The following is a 20,008-nucleotide window of genomic DNA, read 5'->3' on the forward strand; positions in this document are numbered from 1 at the left end:
ACCAAGAAGAAATGCAGATGATAAACGGGTATTCATTGGTCAAATATATTATACTAGAACTGACATGTGATTACATTTTCACGCAATTTGGGTGCATAGATCCTGAGAAATCAGTACCCAGAACAACCACCACTGGCCATAATAACGGCCTTCATACGCCTGGGCATTGAGTCAAACAGAGCTTGGATGGCGTGTACAGGTACAGCTGCCCACGCAACTTCAACACGATACCACAGTTCATCAAGTGTAGTGACTGGCGTATTCTGACGAGCCAGCTGCTCGGCCACCATTGACCAGACGTTTTCAGTTGATGAGAGATCTGGAGACTGTGCTGGCCACGGCAGCAGTCGAACACTTTCTGGATCCAGAAAGGCCCGTAGAGGATCTGCAACATGGGGTCGTGCATGATCCTGCTGAAATGTAGGGTTTTACAGGGATCGAATGAAGGGTAGAGCCACGGGCCGTAACACGTCTAAAATGTAATGTCCACTGTTCAAAGGGCCGTCAATGCGAACAAGAGGTGACCGAGACGTGTAACCAATGGCACCCCATACCATCACGCTGGGTGATACGCCAGTACGGCGATGACGAATACACGCTTCCAATGTGAGTTCACCGCGATGTCGCCAAACACGGATGCGACCACCGTGATGCTGTAAACAGAACCTGGATTCATCCGAAAAACTGGCGTTTTATCATTGTGCACCCAGATTCGTTGTTGAGTACACCATCTCAGGCGCTCCTGTCTGTGATGCAGCGTCAAGGGTAACCACAGTCATGGTCTCCGAGCTAATAGCCCATGCTGCTGCAAACGTCGTCGAGCTGTTCGTGCAGATGGTTGTTGGCTTGCAAACGTCCCCATCTGTTGACTCAGGGATCTAGACGTGGCTGCACGATCCGTTACAGTCACACGGTTCAAATGGTTCAAATGGCTCTGAGCACTATGGGACTTAACATCAAAGTCGGAGACGTGATGGTACGCATTTCTCCTCCTTACACGAGGCATCACAACAACGTTTCAGCAGGCAACGTCGGTCAACTGCTGTTTGTGTATGAGAAATCGGTTGGAAACTTTCCTCATGTCAGCACGTTGTTGGTGTCGCCGGTTTGCATATCACAGCATCTTCTTCCTGTCGGTTAAATTTCGCGTTTGTAGCACGTCATCTTCGTGGTGTAGCAATTTTAATGCCCAGTAGTGTATAATGCGTCCTGATGAAACGTAAATATGTAGAGGACGACTATCCGCTATTACCAAGGTTCGTGACTGGAGCTTAGTTTTTTCGAGGTGGTGATTGAAACTTTATGACTTCCCCCCTCCCTGAACGCATGGATACATTGAAGTTTCTCATTATAATTTATTGTTAGTCACGGAGTTCGGCAGAACGAGTAGGATTATCTGTCACTGAATTAGATTTCTGGCGGACTGAGACGACTCGTTTCTGCGTCAGTAATATGACGGGACTAATTCCGTTTCTTAAGAAAGGGACACGCTGCTGAATGAGCGGGAGAGGCAGAATAGGGCGGGCGGGCGCCGTGTTTAGCATTCACGTGGCGGCCTGGACTGCGGGCGACACCGTCCCATTAGGGCTGGCCGGGCCCTCATTACTGTTATCAGCCGGTAATTAAGGCGGCGCCGTCTGTCTGCCCGTGTCGGGAATTAAAAAGCAGGGAATCCCGGCTCGCGAGACGGAGGACTTCTCAAATGACACGGTGGCCGCTATTAGGCGTGTCATTAAGACGCTAATGGCGAGCCCTCGAGTCACATATGCTGCGCGCCACTGGACGGGAGCCCAGATTCCGATTCCACGTTTCCCTTCCTAACGCGAGCGCCGGACCGCTGCCCAGGCTTCACTTCACCTTCTAAAATTATAACTCTGCAGCAGTCTACGAGACCACTGGGCACGGACTTCACAGCTTTATCTTACGGCTCCTGGCCGAGAAGTTTTGATACCTAAAAATCACATGGGCATTAGGTAACTATGCGCCGAATATACAGTTTTAAGGCGCATACACATTAAAAAAGAATTGCTACAACATACACTACTGGCCATTAAAATTGCTACACCACGAAGATGACATGCTACAGACGCGAAATTTAACCGACAGGAAGAAGATGCTGTGATATGCAAATTATAAGTTTCCAGAGCATTCACACAAGGTTGGCGCCGTTGGCGACACCTACAACGTGCTGACATGAGGAGAGTTTCCAACCGATTTCTCATACACAAACAGCAGTTGACCGGCGTTGCCTGGTGAAACGTTGTTGTGATACCTCGTGTAAGGAGCAGAAATGCGTACCATCACGTTTCCGACTTTGATAAAGGTCGGATTGTAGCCTATCGCGATTGCGGTTTATCGTATCGCGACATTGCTGCTCGCGTTGGTCGAGATCCAATGACTGGTAGCAGAATATGGAATCGATGGGTTCAGGAGGGTAGTACGGAACGCCGTGCTGGATCCCAACGACCTCGTATCACTAGCAGTCGAAATGACAGGCATCTTATCCGCATGGCTGTAACGGATCGTGCAGCCACGTCTCGATCCCTGAGTCAACAGATGGGGACGTATGCAAGACAACAACCATCTGCACGAACGGTTCGACGACGTTTGCAGCAGCATGGTCTATCAGCTCGGAGACCATGGCTGCAGTTACCATTGACGCTGCATCACAGACAGGAGCGGCTGAGATGGTGTACTCAACGACGAACCTGGGTGCACGAATGGCAAAATCTTATTTTTTCGGATGAATCTAGGTTCTGTTTACAAAATCATGATGGTTTCATCCGTGTTTGGCGACATCGCGATGAACGCACATTGGAAGCGTGTATTCGTCATCACCATACTGTTGTATCACCCGGCGCGATGGTATGGGGTGCCATTGGCTACACGTCTCGGTCACCTCTTGTTCGCATTGACGGCCCTTTGAACAGTGGACATTACATTTCAGATGTGTTACAGCCCGTGGCTCTACCCTTCATTCGATCCCTGTAAAACCCTACATTTCAGCAGGATAATGCACGACCGCATGTTGCAGGTCCTGTACGGGCCTTTCTGGAAACAGAAAATGTTCGACTGCTGTCCTGGCCAGCACATTCTCCAGATCTCTCACCAATTGAAACCGTCCGGTCAATGGTGGCCGAGCAACTGGCTCGTCACAATACGCCAGTCACTACTCTTGATGAACTGTGGTATCGTGTTGAAGCTGCGTGGGCAGCTGTACCTGTACACGCCATCCAAGCTCTGACTCAATGCTTGGCGTATGAAGGCCGTTATTATGGCCAGAGGTGTTTGTTCTGGGTACTGATTTGTCAGGATCCATGCACCCAAATTGCGTGAAAATGTAATCGCATGTCAGTTCTAGTATAATATATTTGACCAATGAATACCCGTTTATCATCTGCATTTCTTCTTGGTGTAGCAATTTTAATGCCCAGTAGTGTACATTCCCCTGGAATGCGATTGCTACGCCACTTAAGAAAAATGTCAGTCAGTGACCGAGGAAAAAAAAAAAAATACAAACCACGCGAGTTTCAACCAACAGTTCTGCCACGGAGACATCCCTCGAACCAGTAACGAAAATAAATGTTCTTTGTATGATTAAGAATATGTGCATTAATCTGTCATACGTGTCCACTTTTCCGGAAGGAGAACCAACTTTTGGCTGATTCGTTTTCTCTACTCAGAAACGAGCACAGCACTTATGGATAAAGATACGAGGTGCTCAGAACTATAAGGGTCTGAAGCATCCCGTCATTGATTTTGGGATTGCAGCAGGTATGCATGCTCCTGGCATCTGTTGATCTCATGGTGAACCGGCGTTACCTATATGTGTAGCCACAAATTGTATATGCGAACGTTCACGAAAAGCTGTTTCACTAAGTTCTTGGATATTCATTTCCATATGGGCCTAAAGCACAAAGCACAATTTTGTTGCTCTGCACTGCTCAATTGTTATCTAGGGTTTCCAACGTAATTTAGTGTCTAAATCACGTACATAGTAGTAATACTTCGGAAACGAATGTGTATAACGATAACGAAGACCATGAAGTGTTGGAATAGGCCATTACTATGTGTGTGTGTGGTGTATTTACTATCTGTTCTTTATGATCTAATTTTAGTTTCCTATTAATTAAAACTTCACAATTGTCAAAAGACACTATTGACACTTTGATGTATATCATAGCAGTTGTTTTGTTATAATGAGTGATGGTGAGCAATTAAGCTAGTAATTTTACGATGTCTGTGTATATAATGGTATAGAGACGTATGTCGGGCTGGGCTAACAGTTGGATGGGTGATCATCCGGTCAGCCAAGCGCTGTTGGCAAGCGGGAAGCACTCAGCCCTTGTGAGGCAAACTGAGGAGCTACTTGATTGAAAAGTAGCAGCTCCGGTCTCGGGAACTGACATACGGCCGGGAGAGCAGTGTGCTTATCACGTTCTCCTCCATATCCGCATCCAGTGACGCCTATGGGCTGAGGATGACACGGCGGCCGGTCGCTACCGCTGGTCCTTCATGGCCAGTTCGGGAGGAGTTTGGTTTAGTTTTAGAGACGTATGTGTAAAAGAGAAAGTATGAAGGCACATAATGAATGTGTTTCTATTATTTTGCTGTATGTCGAATCTGAAAGCATGCATTATACACTGAAGCACCATAGAAACTGGTATAGGCATGCGTTTTCAAATACAGAGATACTGTATATAAACAGGCAGAATACGGCGCTGCGATTGGCAACGCCTATATAACACAATAAGTGTCTACCGCAGATGTTAGATCGGTTACTGCTGCTAGAGTGGCAGCTTATCAAGATTTAAGTTAGTTTGAACGTGATGTTATAGTCGGCGCACGAGCGATGGTACATAGCACTTCCGAGGTAGCGATGAAGTGGGGATTTTCCCATACGGCCATTTGATTGTACCGTGAATATCAGGAATCCGGTAAAACATCAAATCTCCTACATTGCTGCAGCAGGAAGAAGATCTTGCATGAATTGGACCAACGATGATTGAACAGAATCGGTCGACGTGGCAGAAGTGTAACCCTTCCGCCTATTGCTGCAAAGTTCATCGCTGGGCCATCAACAAGTGTCAGGGTGCGAACCACTCAACGAAAAATCATCGATATGGGCTTTTGCAGCCGAAGGCCCATTCGTATACACCTCTCCTGGGCTGTCAGTACCGACATTAGACTGTTGAAGACTGGAAACATGTTGCCTGCTCGAACGCGTTTAATTTCTAATTGTATAGAGCGGATAGACCTGTAAGGGTAGTCCGCAGCTCGTGGTCGTGCGGTAGCGTTCTCGCTTCCCGCTCCCGGGTTCCCGGGTTCGATTCCCGGCGGGGTCAGGGATTTTCTCTGCCTCGTGATGACTGGGTGTTGTGTGATGTCCTTAGGTTAGTTAGGTTTAAGTAGTTCTAAGTTCTAGGGGACTGATGACCGTAGATGTTATGACCCATAGTGCTCAGAGCCATTTTTCTGTACGGGTATGGAGACAGCCTCTTGAATCCATGGACCCTGCATGTCAGCAGCGGTCTGTTCAAGCTGGCGGAGGCTCGGTAATGGTGTGGGGCGTGTGCAGCTGGAGTGATATATGACCCCTGATACGTCTAGATACGACTGTGACAGGTGACACATACGTAAGCATCTTGTCTGATCACCTGCATCCGTTCATGTCCGCAGTGCATTCCGTCGGAATTGGGCATTTCCAGCAGGACAATGTGACACCCCACACGTCCAGAATTGCTACAGATTAGCTACAGGAACTCTCTTCTGAGTTTAAACACTTCCGCTGGCCAGCAAGCTCCACAGATTTGAACATTATTGAGCATAACTGAGATGCCTTGCAATATGCTATTCAGAAGAGATCTCCAACCCCTCGTACTCTTATGGGTTTCAGGACAGCCCTGCAGATTCATGGTGTCAATTCACTCTAGCACTAATTCAGACATTAGTCGAGTCCGTTGCACGTCGTGTTGCGGCACTTCTGCATGTTCGCGGGGGCGCTACACAGTATTAGCCAGGTGTACCAGTTTCTTTGGCTCTTTAGTGTATTTCCTAACTATATTTAAAACGAGTTTCAATTCACTGCATTCGTACAGAAGAGAAGTAGTGTTTTTTGGGGTTTTCTCTGGGTCACCTAGTAGTGGCTGTGAGAGCTACCACCAGAGCAACACATACCAACCGTCTCTCCCTTCCATTTTAACGAGTCATGGTGCCTACATGTTTTATCCATCCACCTATGATGACTAATTTGTGATTAACATAGTCAATTAACAGACCATTACGAAATCGGCCTCACCAAAAACCTCCTACGTTCCACATGTAAAGGTAAGACTCTGTCGTGCAACCTTTACAAGATGTCGTTGTGAGTCTTCAAGAGTCTTGAAAGCTGTAACAGCCGCATGACGCTCAGCGTCTAAAATGCGACAAGGTTGTGGCTGTTCTAATGTCGCTGTAGCTCTAAAGGCTGCCTGACGTTTCGCACCCAAATTCCGGAGGACATGAGAATACTCTGAGGTTTGTTGAACTCGAATAACTTTCGCAGCTTCATCTCTCTTAGAACTATGCACTAAATTAGACTTACGTTTGTGAGGCTTGTAGTAATAGTTTTAAACATGGTTCTCGGGCTTACCGTCCGATTTGATTGCTGTGTTTCCACCAAAACTCTCCAGATGTGCCAGGTGCTGTAGAAACTCAATATAATAAGCCATGCGCACAGTGACACTGGATTTGCACTGACACAGAATAATCTATAGACACTAAGAGTCAGCGACCTTCTCGCTAGTGCCGTCTGCAAAACCCCTCACGTACATCATTTTTAAAAATGTTAGTAATATACAAAATGATAAAACTTTATAAAGTAGTCTACGGCATTCCTCAGGGTTCAAGATTCAGCGGTAGAGTCGTGAAAAATTAAAAGAGCGAGTTACTTTCACAGTTAATAATACAGATATTAGTATGGAAGTATGGACGAAACATGTTGAGAATTGAATAAACGTTGTACTGATTACGTTGAACCATATTCAGTAGAACATATCAACTAATAAAAGCATTTTCACAAATACAAAAAAGTTCAAAAGTGAAAGAGCTAATGGCTTTTCCAAAGAGTAAATATTTTTCCTTAATTTGAGTAATATTCTTCAAATCGATAAACATCTTATACTACACACTTTGTAAAAGGGCTTATCTTCTTCATCAGTGTTCAAACTATCTCACGCCAAATTTCATGAACATACGTTCAGCGGTTTAGTCGTGAAAGCATAACGGACAGAGTTACTTTCACATTTATAATATTAGTATGAAAGTATTGACTAGCATGGATTAAACACGTTGAGGATTGTATAAACATCGTATTCTACCTGCTATCCAAGGATGCACTCACTTATCAGTAGAATGAAACGAAATGTGCGTATGGCTTTTTTGGTCGGTAAATCCTGTTTGGGACTTTGGGCACCTTGGTAAAATACTTTTTATTTGACGCCAATTCGGTTACTTGCACGTCGATGCTGATACGACAGTGATGAGGACAACGCAGTCGTCCAAACGCGAGCAGAAAGAAAACAGACACCAGCGGGAAATGAACCCGAGAATGAATGATCGTGAAACGGCAACGCTAACTCCGTGACCACGAGCTATTCACACGGAGTCGAACGCAAGAAAGAATTTATAAGACAGGCATGACGCTCAGCAGATAAAATGTGACAGGTTTGTGACTGATTTATATTGAAGTAAGGAATAAAGACGCAGAGGAATTATAAAGATTGTATTCATTATGTTCAGTGTATTACGTAGACCATATCAAAGAACGAAAGCATTTTCACACATGTGATAAAGTCCAGAAGTTAGAAAGTAAATAGCTTTTTCAAAGAGTAATTATTGTTTCGTACTTCGCAATACATTCTTGGAATCAATAAATGTGTTGTACTACACACTTTCTACAGTAGCTTATGCTCCTCAACGTCCAAGCTATCTGCATATCAAATTTTATCGAAACCGGTTCAGCGGTTTAGTCGTGAAAGCGTATCAGAGTTACTTCCGCGTTATAAAATTAGTATATATTTCGGGAATTAACATTAATAACAAATATAATCTTAAATACTAATTACTATTTCATAACATAAAGTGAGTACATTATTTTTCATAGGAAACATAGGATGTGGAGACTTGGTTAAAAAAATTCAGACCTATGAGACTCGTGGTTTGTCTATGAACTTCCACAAACATCTTTTTTTTCTCAAAATTTTGTTTCCTTACTCTGGGCCCTTATGATTCTCAGTGCCTCTTTTGTACTCTGTTTTGCGATGGACAAAAGTAATCATATTCTTCAATGAGTGCCACCTTGTCCATACCAACGCAACTGCCACAAAGCTTCGTACAGTGTTGGGGCGATGGTGGAGCAGTACACCAGTCTGTGTCGACCGCTTGACGCTGTCTGCTGCGAGATGGACTTGTAGCATTAGAAACCAGAGATACCTCAGAATGCAACAGTCACGGGAATGACGTCACTGATGAAGTGAGTGCGTGTATACAGGATGAAGAAAAAATGCTGCACGTGGCGGTCGGCTTGCGATTCCTCATACCAATTCAAGACAAAAGTTTATATAGCAAAAACCAGTCCCGCTGAAAGGTTTAATAGAAATTCGACTTAAAAAACGAGGCTCTGGCAACGCTGTAACTGCGTGCAGCCTGGCCAAGAACAGGTAACATGAACTCTGCTGCACCAGAGCTGTTCCATTAACCCAGGGACACGAGGGATGTGGTGGGGACTAGATATATAGGCTCACCGATGATCAAGCCGCGTTCACATCTAACTTTTTTTTTTTTTCATTTAGGGCTTCAGACTATATCCAGTTTACACATCCTCAATGCGGTATCTTCTGTACTTCATTATGTAACTGTTAGATTTATGTTACTGTTAGATTATCTCGTATAATCATTAAGATAGAACATGAACTTCTAACAGATGTAAATGACCACTTTGTTTCGTTCATGACACAAAGCCAATCAGTAAATCAAATCGCCGATCGAGGACCCTACAGATCATGCGCCGACCTCACAATGTTCCTCCATAGACGGCGATCTTGTGCACTTTGGATTCAGTTGTCACGGACTGCTAGTTGGCAGAGGTCTTTCGGTAGCTCATCCTCCCATCGCTTCTTGGGTCTTCCTATTGGACGGGTACCATCAAGTCCTCACAAAGCCAATAGAAAATAATAGAGGATACAGTAACATCGTCTGTATCCAATGAGGTACAAAAAACACAATAGGTAGGCTACACTAGACTGCACGTTATGCTACGTACAATAATTCCATTCTGTACGTTTGACATCCACCCTTATCTTCACAGAGATGGTACGTACACGTAAGAACAACGTCCACTTCAGAGAAGGTGTTCAAAGCAACAATCTTGCATATGCAAACACTTCGTCACTTGGTGGATCATACTTCGCTAGACCCCAAGCAACGAACATGCATCCACCATTGACGAGGTTACATGCAAGCGAACTACAAGATCGTGTACATCCGTAGGTAGAGTACTATGAACTTGTTCCTGTAAGTGTCCCCCGAAATAAAAATCTGGTGGACTAAGGTCCGGGTAACGTCGAGACCCTAACATTGGATCTCCACGATCAGACGCTTAATTTAAATAGTTACATTCATTTCAAAGTATGGCGGCACACCATCATGCTGAAACCACAGCTATCGCCGAACAGCAAGTGGAACGTTTTCTAATGCATCAGGTAAAGTATAGCAAAGAAACGTACACTACAGGGGCGCGTTCAACTTGTTCGACAATAGGTAAGGGCCAAGAAGCAGTCCTCCCACGATTCAGGCCCGTCGGTTTATGCCAAAGCGAGCCACGTTCACGAGTGACAGATGGGCTATGTTCCGACTAATAATGGCTGTTGCGGATGTTGAAAATACCTTCGCGAGTGAAGCTAGATTCGTCAACCTATATCAAATTATTTATAAAACACTCGTTGTCTTCCACTTGGTACAAATGCGATTCACAGAAGTGTGCTAGTGGAATATGGCCTTCTGGCCGTTAGTGTTAACCCCACTAAACACCGCGCGGCGGCAGAGTTTGACTTCCGTAAAAGTCTACGCTCCAGACAATTACCATCAGAAAAAAATTCTTAACGGTGAAATTCATTGCTCTGTTTCAGAAAAGCTTTTATTGCTAATACCTGTTTGCATTTTATATCATTTCTACTTTTGCTATCCCAACAGCAAAACTAGTCTTCTACATTTCGCGGCTCATTTCCTAATCTATTTTCCTGATGATCGCCTTTTTTAGCTCGACGAGGTTCTCTTGGAGATAGGCGAAACGAATAATTTACGTGCCGGAAGCGAGTCCACTCCCTCCGCTCTTTCAATTCCATAATCAACTAGAACACCCGCAAGCACAACACTATATTACACAAACAGCTACCATAGGTATCCACCCGATACAGTTACACACCTGACAAATCGGACACGTAAGCCACTGAAGAGAAGTGCAACAGGAGAGTTTGCACCAATTCGTGAGTCGCAAGAAAAGTAAAGTAAGTTGCAATAAATTTTGCGTTTCCTATGCTTTTCGTAATGTCCTGATTGAAGACATTCGAGCGTCTTAGGCACAAACTGACAGAGTGCTTCTCAGGACAAAAACCAACTTTTAACATTAGTTTTAAATTGTTGAAGCCAAGTGTTGAGGAAAAATACGAGATATAGTCTCGAGAAGCCTCATGATTGCACTCCAGTTTTCAGATTCCATCTAGTTCGAAAATACCGAGTTACCTGACTATAAAACTTGCTGGCAGATTAAAACTGGGTGCTGGACTATCACTCGAACTCGGGACCTTTGCCTTCTGGAAACATCCCCAGGCTAGGCTAAGCCGTTTCTCCACAAAAGCCTTTCGTGCAGGACTGCTAGTCTTGCAAGTTTCGCAGGAGGGCTTCTGTGAGGTTTGGAAGGTAGGAGACGAGGTACTGGTGGAAGTAAAGCTGTGGGTGCAAGGTAGGAGACGAAGTACTGGTGGAAGTAAAGCTGTGAGAAGGGGTCATGAGTCATGCGTGGGTAGCTCGGTAGAGCACTTGTCCTCGAAAAGGTAAAGGCTCCGAATTCTTGTCCCGGTCTGGCACATAGTTTTAACCAGCCAAGAAGTTCCATATCAGCGTACACGTCGCACACGTCGCTGCAGAGTGAAAATTTCATTCTACGAGTACCTTGCCTATAGAGTCACAAAATGGGACCCCACTGTGATTACATCGCCATAACGAAACTTTGCTGTGTATGTGATAGGAACAAGGCGTTCTAAGTCATTGGAAAAATTTACAGGTAATTCTTCATTTCAAGAGGCTGGATGCCAGTGCGCAAAAACGTAACATCAATTCCGCAAAAATTAGTGCTCATTGCCACATAAAAATACTTTTTCATTACAGCAAAAGATAACTTTCACTATGTCGTTGTGGTTTTCAATCCTGAGACTGGTTTGATGCAGCTCTCCATGCTACCCTATCCTGTGCAAACTTCTTCATCTCCCAGTACCTACTGCAGCCTACATCCTTCTGAATCTGCTTAGTGTATTCATCTCTTGGTCTCCATCTACGATTTTTACCCTCAACGCTGCCCTCCAATACTAAATTGGTGATCCCCCGATATCTCAGAACATGTCCTACCAACCGATCCCATCTTCTAGTCAAGTTGTGCCACAAGCTCCTCTTCTCGCCAATTCTATTCAATACCTATTCATTAGTTATGTGATCTACCCATCTAATCTTCAGCATTCTTCTGTAGCACCACATTTCGAAAGCTTCTATTCTCTTCTTGTCTAAACTATTTATCGTCCACGTTTCACTTCCATACATGGCTACACTCCATACAAATACTTTCAGGAACGACTTCCTGACATTTAAACCTATACTCGATGTTAACAAATTTCTCTTCTTCAGAAACGCTTTCCTTGCCATTGCCAGTCTACATTTTATATCCTCTCTAGTTCGACCATCATCAGTTGTTTTGCTCACCAAATAGCAAAACTCCTTTACTACTTTAATGTCTCATTTCCTAATCTAATTCCCTCAGCATCACCCGACTTAATTTGACTACATTCCATTATCCTCGTTTTGCTTTTGTTGATGTTCATCTTATTCCCTCCTTTCAAGGCACTGTCCATCCCGTTCAACTGCTCTTCCAAGTCCTTTGCTGTCTCTGACAGAATTACAATGTCATCGGCAAACCTCAAAATTTTTATTTCTTCTCCATGGATTTTAATACCTACTCCGAACTTTTCTTTTGTTTCCTTTACTGCTTGCTCAATATACAGATTGAATAGCATCGGGGAGAGGCTACAACCCTGTCTCACTCCCTTCCCAACCACTGCTTCTCTTTCATACCCCCTGACTCTTATAACTGTCATCTGGTTTCTGTACAAATTGTAAATAGCCTTTCGCTCCCTGTATTTTACCCCTGCCACCTTCAGAATTTGAAAGAGAGTATTTCAATCAACATTGTCAAAAGCTTTCTTGAAGTCTACAAATGCTAGAAACGTAGGTTTGCCTTTTCTTAATCTTTCTTCTAAGATAAGTCGTAGGGTCAGTATTGCCTCACGTGTTCCAACATTTCTACGGAATCCAAACTGATCTTCCCTGAGGTCGGCTTCTACCAGTTTTTCCATTTGTCTGTAAAAAATTCGCGTTAGTATTTTGCAGCTGTGACTTATTAAACCATAGTTCGGTAATTTTCACATCTGCCAACACCTGCTTTCTTGGGGTTTGGAATTATTATATTCTTCTTGACGTCTGAGGGTATTTCGCCTGTCTGATACATCTTGCTCACCAGATGGTGGAGTTTTTTCAGTACCGGTTCTCCCACGGCTGTCAGTAGTTCTAATGGAATGTAGTCTACTCCGGGGGCCTTGTTTCAAGTCAGGTCTTTCAGTAATCCGTCAAACTCTTCACGCAGTATCATATCTCCCATTTCATCTTCATCTACATCCTCTTCCATTTCCATAATATTGTCCTCAAGTACATCGCCCTAGTATATACCTTCTATATACTCCTTCCACCTTCTGCTCTCCCTTCTTTGCTTAGAACTGGGTTTCCATCAAAGTTATTAATATTCATGCAAGTGGTTCCCCTGTGTCCAAATGTCTCTTTAATTTTCCTGTAGGCAGTATCTATCTTACCCCTAGTGAGATAAGCCTCTACATCCTTACATTTGTCCTCTAGCCATCCCTGCTTAGCCATTTTGCACTTCCTGTCTATCTCATTTTTGAGACGTTTGTATTCCTTTTTGCCTGCTTCATTTACAGCATTTTTATATTTTCTCCTTTCATCAGCTAAATTCAATATTTCTTCTGTTACCCAAGGGTTTCTACTAGCCCTCGTCTTTTTACCTATTTGATCCTCTGCTGCCTTCACTATTTCATCCCTCAAAGCCACCCATTCTTCTTCTACTGTATTTCTTTCCCCCATTCCTGTCAATTGTTCCCTTATGCTCTCCCTGAAACTCTGTACAACCTCTGGTTTAGTCAGTTTATCCATGTCCCATCTCCTTAAATTCACACCTTTTTGCTGTTTCTTCAGTTTTAATCTACAGTTCATAACCAATAGATTGTGGTCAGAGTCCACATCTCCCCCTGGAAATGTCTTACAATTTAAAACCTGGATCCTAAATATCTGTCTTACCATTATATAATCTATCTGATACCTTTTAATATCTCCAGGGTTCTTCCATGTATACAACCTTCTTTCATGATTCTTAAACCAAGTGTTAGCTATGATTAAGTTATACTCTGAAGAGGATTCTACCAGGCGGCTTCCTCTTTCATTTCTTAGCCCCAATCCATATTCACCTATTATGCTTCCTTCTCTCCCTTTTCCTACTCTTGAATTCCAGTCACCCATGACTATTAAATTTTCATCTCCCATCACTACCTGAATAATTTCTTTTATCTCATCATACATTTCATCAGTTTCTTCATCATCTGCAGAGCTAGTTGGCATATAAACTTGTACTACTGTAGTAGGCGTGGGCTTCGAGTCTATCTTGGCCACAATAATGCGTTCACTATGCTGTTTGTAGTAGCTTACCCGTACTCCTATTTTTTTTATTCATTGTTAAACCTACTCCTGCATTACCCCTATTTGATTTTGTATTTATAACCCTGTATTCACCTGACCAAAAATCTTGTTCCTCCTGCCACGGAACTTCACTAATTCCCACTATATCTAACTTTAACCTATCCATTTCCCTTTTTAAATTTTCTAACCTACCTGCCCGATTAAGGGATCTGACATTCCACGCTCCGATCCGTAGAACACCAGTTTTCTTTCTCCTGATAACAACGTCCTCTTGAGTAGTCCCCGCCCGGAGATCCGAATGGGGGACTAATTTTCCTCCGGAATATTTTACCCAAGAGGACGCCATCATCATTTAATCATACAGTAAAGCTGCATGCCCCGGGAAAAATTACGGCTGTAGTTTCCCCTTGCTTTCAGCCGTTCGTAGTACGAGAACAGCAAGGCCATTTTGGTTAGTGTTACAAGGCCAGATCAGTCAATCATCCAGACTGTTTCCCCTGCAACTACTAAAAAGGCTGCTGCCCCTCTTCAGGAACCACAAGTTTTTGTGGCCTCTCAACAGATACCCCTCCGTTGTGGTTGCACCTACGGTACGGCTATCTGTATCGTTGAGGCACGTAAGCCTCCCCACCAACGGCAAGGTCCATGGTTCATGGGGCGGGGGGGGGGGGGGCGGAGGTAATTTCACTATAGCTACATTAAATTCCTAATTAAATACTATGGATGTTTTGCGACTCTGCATTTTTTTCCATCCCATCCTGCAGCCTTAACTATTACTGCTTATAAACGGCACTAAGACTGTGTGTTAACTATATGGCCACCGGCGAGAGTTACTATAGATAGGGCTCCACAAGATGGAAGGTTGTATGTTGTGATCGGTGGCGTGTCGGGTATCTCTGTGTACACAGTTGGAAGTTATTGCGTTACGTAGGTAGCATGAACGAAGTCTCGACAGTGACATCGAAGTGCATTTCTATTTTTTGTCGCTTTAAGCATTAAGTAATGGACTTAAAAAAACTATTAAAAATCGTGCATTACGTCACTGACAATTTTAAATACAGGAAGCAGGGCAAATTGAAGACGGGTGGCATTTGGTGGCGGTGCATGAAGCGGAATTTTGTAGCACTTTTACAGACCAAGGCGGAAATGAGTGAATAGTATATTTAAGAGACACCCATGATCATGAAAGCAAACGCGTTAGAGTTATTGAATCTCCTGTTATGCAGAATAACTGCAAAATAAAAGCGTTTGGAGAACTGTCTTCACAACGTAATAAAACAAAACGAGGAGAATTATTAAGGTCAAGAGGCTATGGAATACGTAAAAAGAGATTACTTTTCGTTTATCATTGTACAGAGACCGAAGGAAACAGCCGCTCACTTATCTTCGTAACGCAAAGGAGGCATTAGAGCAGTTAAACAGTTTAGATTTGTTAACAAATCGAGACGGAAGTTTTTGCTTCGTACACCGGGAAAATAACTTGGCATTTTTCAATTGTGAACAATATCTGTAATTTCTGTGAAGTAAAATGCGTACTATCTTACCGGATGGGATATTTTACGTTCCGCAGTTTGTCACATTACATGCAAGCACTTACCGATATGCCCAAGCTGCTTTTTGTTTAACGTTTTCAAAAACTGTATGAGCGTACCAATGCACGTGGCACAGTATTCGTAGTTTGTGCACTAAAATTTTTAGCCCTGAAACATTAATTTAGATTTTGGAATAGCATTTTATGTGACCTCACAGAAAGCGTTAAAGCGTTAACATTAAAAGCTTCTGTTTTGACTTAGGTCAGGCATGGTACTGAAGGCAGTGGTACACAAATCTCCATCTGCCTCACACCATATAAGTAGATGTAGACAAGACAATAAAAGTCAGGACGCATGCACATCTCAAGCATACACTGATGGCCCATAACATTATAACCGCTCAGGTAATAGATCGTGGTTCATCTGTGGACCGCAATAGAACAGCGATTCTGCGTGACACGGATTCAACAAGTCCTTGGTAGCTTTCAAAATGGTTCAAATGGCTCTGAGCACTATGGGACTTAACATCTGTGGTCATCAGTCCCCTAGTACTTAGAACTACATAAACCTAACTAACCTAAGGACATCACACACATCCATGCCCACGGCGGGATTCGAACCTGCGACCGTAGCGGTCACGCGGTTTCGGACTGAGCCCCTAGAACCGCTAGACCACCGCGGCCGGCCCTTGGTAGCTTTCCAGAGGTATATAGCATCAGATGTCCAAGCACAGTTCACGTAGTTCCTGCACGAATCTGACCCACGGTTCGCAGGCGCTTTGTCCCACATGTGTTCCATTAGGTTTAGATCAGGTGAATTTAGTGCCAAGTAACCACGAGAGTTCAGTATCTAGCCTCTCAAACCACTTTAGCACGATTCTGGCCTTTTCATCGAACAGTTATCCCGTTGGAAGATTCTATCGCCTTTGGGGAAGACAACAAGCGCGAAGGGATGCGAGTGGTCCACAGTATTGTTCATGTATTCCTGAGCTATAACTATGTCTTCGATTACTACAGCAATCCATAGAAGCTGAGATGAATGTCTTCCATAGCATAATACCGTGACCGTCAGCCTCTGGCCATGGTGCGGTGTATGGTTCGATCAGCTGTGAGTGTGAATGACAGAGGATCTGGACACGATCGTCGACCTGGTGTAACAAGAAACGTGATACAACTAACCAGGCGACACGTTTCCATTGATCCACGGCCCAGTCTCGATGATCTCGTGCCCGCTGCAGTCATAATTGACGACGGCGTTTGACCAACATGCTGCACAGCCGCATGATCAATACAGTGCTCTGAACGGTGTGTTCCGAAACACTTATATCTGTACTTTGTCGTCAATTCGTCAATCTGACTCAGATCGCCACATACCCCGTTTACAGTGGGGGGGGGGGGGGGGCCGGGGGGGGGGGGGAAGTCTCCAACCTCCGTGTTAAGTGATATGGCATGGACGTCTAACATCTCGTCGCCTACTGGTGGTTTCATGTCGTTCGACCACTTTCAATAGATGCCCACGTCAGTAGTATGCGAACATCCAATCAGCTTGACTGTTTCTCAGATGATGTTTCCCCAGTATCAGACCGTATCAGTCTGTTCAGGGTGTTAAAAATTACACCCTTGCCCTCGGCAGAGCTCGGATGTCCGTCATATACCGCCTAGTGACCGCTGTGGCCATTCGCGCCTGCAGCCTAGCAGTTGAGTCACATTGTAGGTATAGAGGCTGAGCAAAGACCAGTTTCGCCTCTCATCTGGCGACGCAAACGCATCTTCATCGAGCCCCGAACGGGCCTTTATTTACGGCCTCTGTGCACAGACCTGCTCGCAGCTCATAGAGCATCGCATTCTGAGTCATTTAGCGGGTGTGGACCCCTCGTCTCCTTTGGCACTTTTTAACAGCCTGGGGGGTGATCGCCTCATTTAATACTCCCAGCGGCGGCACACCGTTCAGAATTAGTGCCTGTCGCCTTTCCACTGAAGTTCCACAACTGAAATGGATGTGCACAGTATTCGAGAAGCTCAGCACTCGCCTAGTACCAGAGCACTGTAGTTAATGGGGGGGCAAAGGGGGCTCAACGTTAGGCAGCGATCGAATCTCTGACAGAAAACTGCTGCAAGGAATATTTTCCTGGAGGATGCAATCTGTCATTTGTGTTTACTTGTTACGAGAACTAAAGACAAAAGTGGAGGCATTGTGGGAGAGCTAAAAGTTGTTCTACACGATAGTAGTTAGTTTAATTAGTCCGTTGATCTCTTTTACAAGCCAATTGGACATGTCATGTTATTATAGTGTAAGGATAAAAGAAACTTAATTCGTATCTACAGATTATTTACAGGCCTTGTTGGACAAGGATGGGCCAAGTAGTAGCCTTATAGTAGGATGTCATTTAGGGAGACCGCAGAAAATGTAATTCAGGATCGTCGGATTAAAATTATTAGTCTCCGTATTATTATTATTTACTTGACTTTCATTTTTATCAAACTTCAGTTCTCTATTTTTTAAGTAATCTTACACTGCATATAATGTAATACTTAACAACAGCGTTTTAACTAACTTGTTTAATAATTTTATTTTCGTAGTCTCTTTATATCTTTCGGCAGTTTATTGTGTAATTTTATTCGATGGTACAAAATGCTCTTTTGAGTTCCGTGTTTATTCTTTCTTGTAAATGTAATTTCAAAGTAGTTCTTATTCTATGGTGATTGACAGAACAGTTTCCGCAGTAATTATCGAGATTATTTTTGATGTGCATAACAGATTTGCAAATGTATTCCTGTTTTGAAAAAAAAAAAAGTTACAATAAGTCGATTGTTAAGAAGGGACCATTCCTTAATTCCAGCTGACTTTATACAACGTTTCATTGGTTGGGTGCCTGTTGAAATCTCTTCCTGTACATTAAGTGAAACGCTAGAGGAATTGCGCAGATATACTTTATCGCAGTAGTCATTGACTACGAGTGGAGAAAACATTAGAAATAGCAGTAACGCAGACGGAGGCAGTCATGTACATTGATTGTTTCCTGCAAGGTGCAATACATGCTTGTGTTACCCTGTGTAAGTACATCGTTCATGTGCCTAGGAAATTTAGCTGGCCTCTGTGACCGAGCGGTTCTAGGCCCTTCAGTGCGGAACCACGCTGCTGCTGCTGCGGTCGCAGGTTCGAATCCTGCCTCGGGCATGGATGTGTGTGATGTCCTTCGGTTAGTTAGGTTTAAGCAGTTCTAAGTTCTAGGGGACTGATGACCTCAGATGTTAAGTCCCATAGTGCTCAGGGCCATTTGCACCACTTGTCTAGGAAATTTATTGTTTCCCTGCCATCCTATTACTGCTCTGTAGCCTAATAATAGCATGTGAATCTCCTTCTTGTCGTGAGTGCTCTTATGTGGTGAAGTTAGGGACATATTATAGTTGACCCAAATCCTGGTGGCGCGAAAATTTTGCAAATGTTTCTGTAGATTGTAAGCCAGTGTTCCAGAATCCCAAACCGCTGCACAGTGTTTCTAGAAATGAGGCTGTAAAACCCTATTGGTACTGATCCGTTTGGAATGTTAAGCACGCAGAACATTACTCTAAATTATAAATTATCAACCTATATTTAATTAAATTTTTCCGTTATCGAGTACAGAAGGAACGAAAAGAAAGGGTCGTATGGTATTTTTGACTTACAGACCGCATAACTGAACCAAGGCGCTTCATAAATTCATATTCATGTGAGAAAAAGCTTTCGTCTTCTTGTAGTCATCGTGTCAGCGGATTACATTTATAGCTTGTAGACTTCTCTGAGAAGTGCTGAACTATTGCATGTACAGAGTCCTGTCAAAATTCAGTAAAAAACATTTTCCATGAACCATCTGCTGATATTTCCGAAAATTCTGACACCTGCCTTTTGAGTAAGGTGACTGGAACTAGTTTTTATTCCTATACTTGCTGAGAGATGTGAATATTACCAAACTCTCATTTTAATAAGACATGGTTGTAAAATACTAACACGAATTATTTATGGAAGAATGGAAAATGTGGTAGAAGCCTGCCTCAGGGTAGATCGGTTTGGGTGCCGGAGAAACTTAGCAATAACCGAGTCAGTACTTATCCTACGACTTCTCTTAGAACACACGCTAAGGAAAGAAAACCCTACGTTTATAGCACTTGTAGATTTAGAGAAAGTTTTGACAATGTTGACTGCAATACACTATTTGAAATTCTGAAGTTAGCAGGGGTAAAATACAGGGAGCGGAAGGTCACTTACAACCTGTACGGAAACCAGCTGGCAGTTACAGTAATAGAAGGTAACGTAAGGGAAGCAGTGGTTGAGCAGGGAGTGAGCCAGGTTGTAGCATATCCCCGACGTTATTCGAGCAGTACATTGAGCAAGCAGTAAAGGAAGCCAAAGAGAAATTGGGAGAAGGAATT

Source organism: Schistocerca piceifrons, chromosome 3, assembly GCF_021461385.2.
Source record: "Schistocerca piceifrons isolate TAMUIC-IGC-003096 chromosome 3, iqSchPice1.1, whole genome shotgun sequence".
Classification (NCBI taxonomy): domain Eukaryota; kingdom Metazoa; phylum Arthropoda; class Insecta; order Orthoptera; family Acrididae; genus Schistocerca; species Schistocerca piceifrons.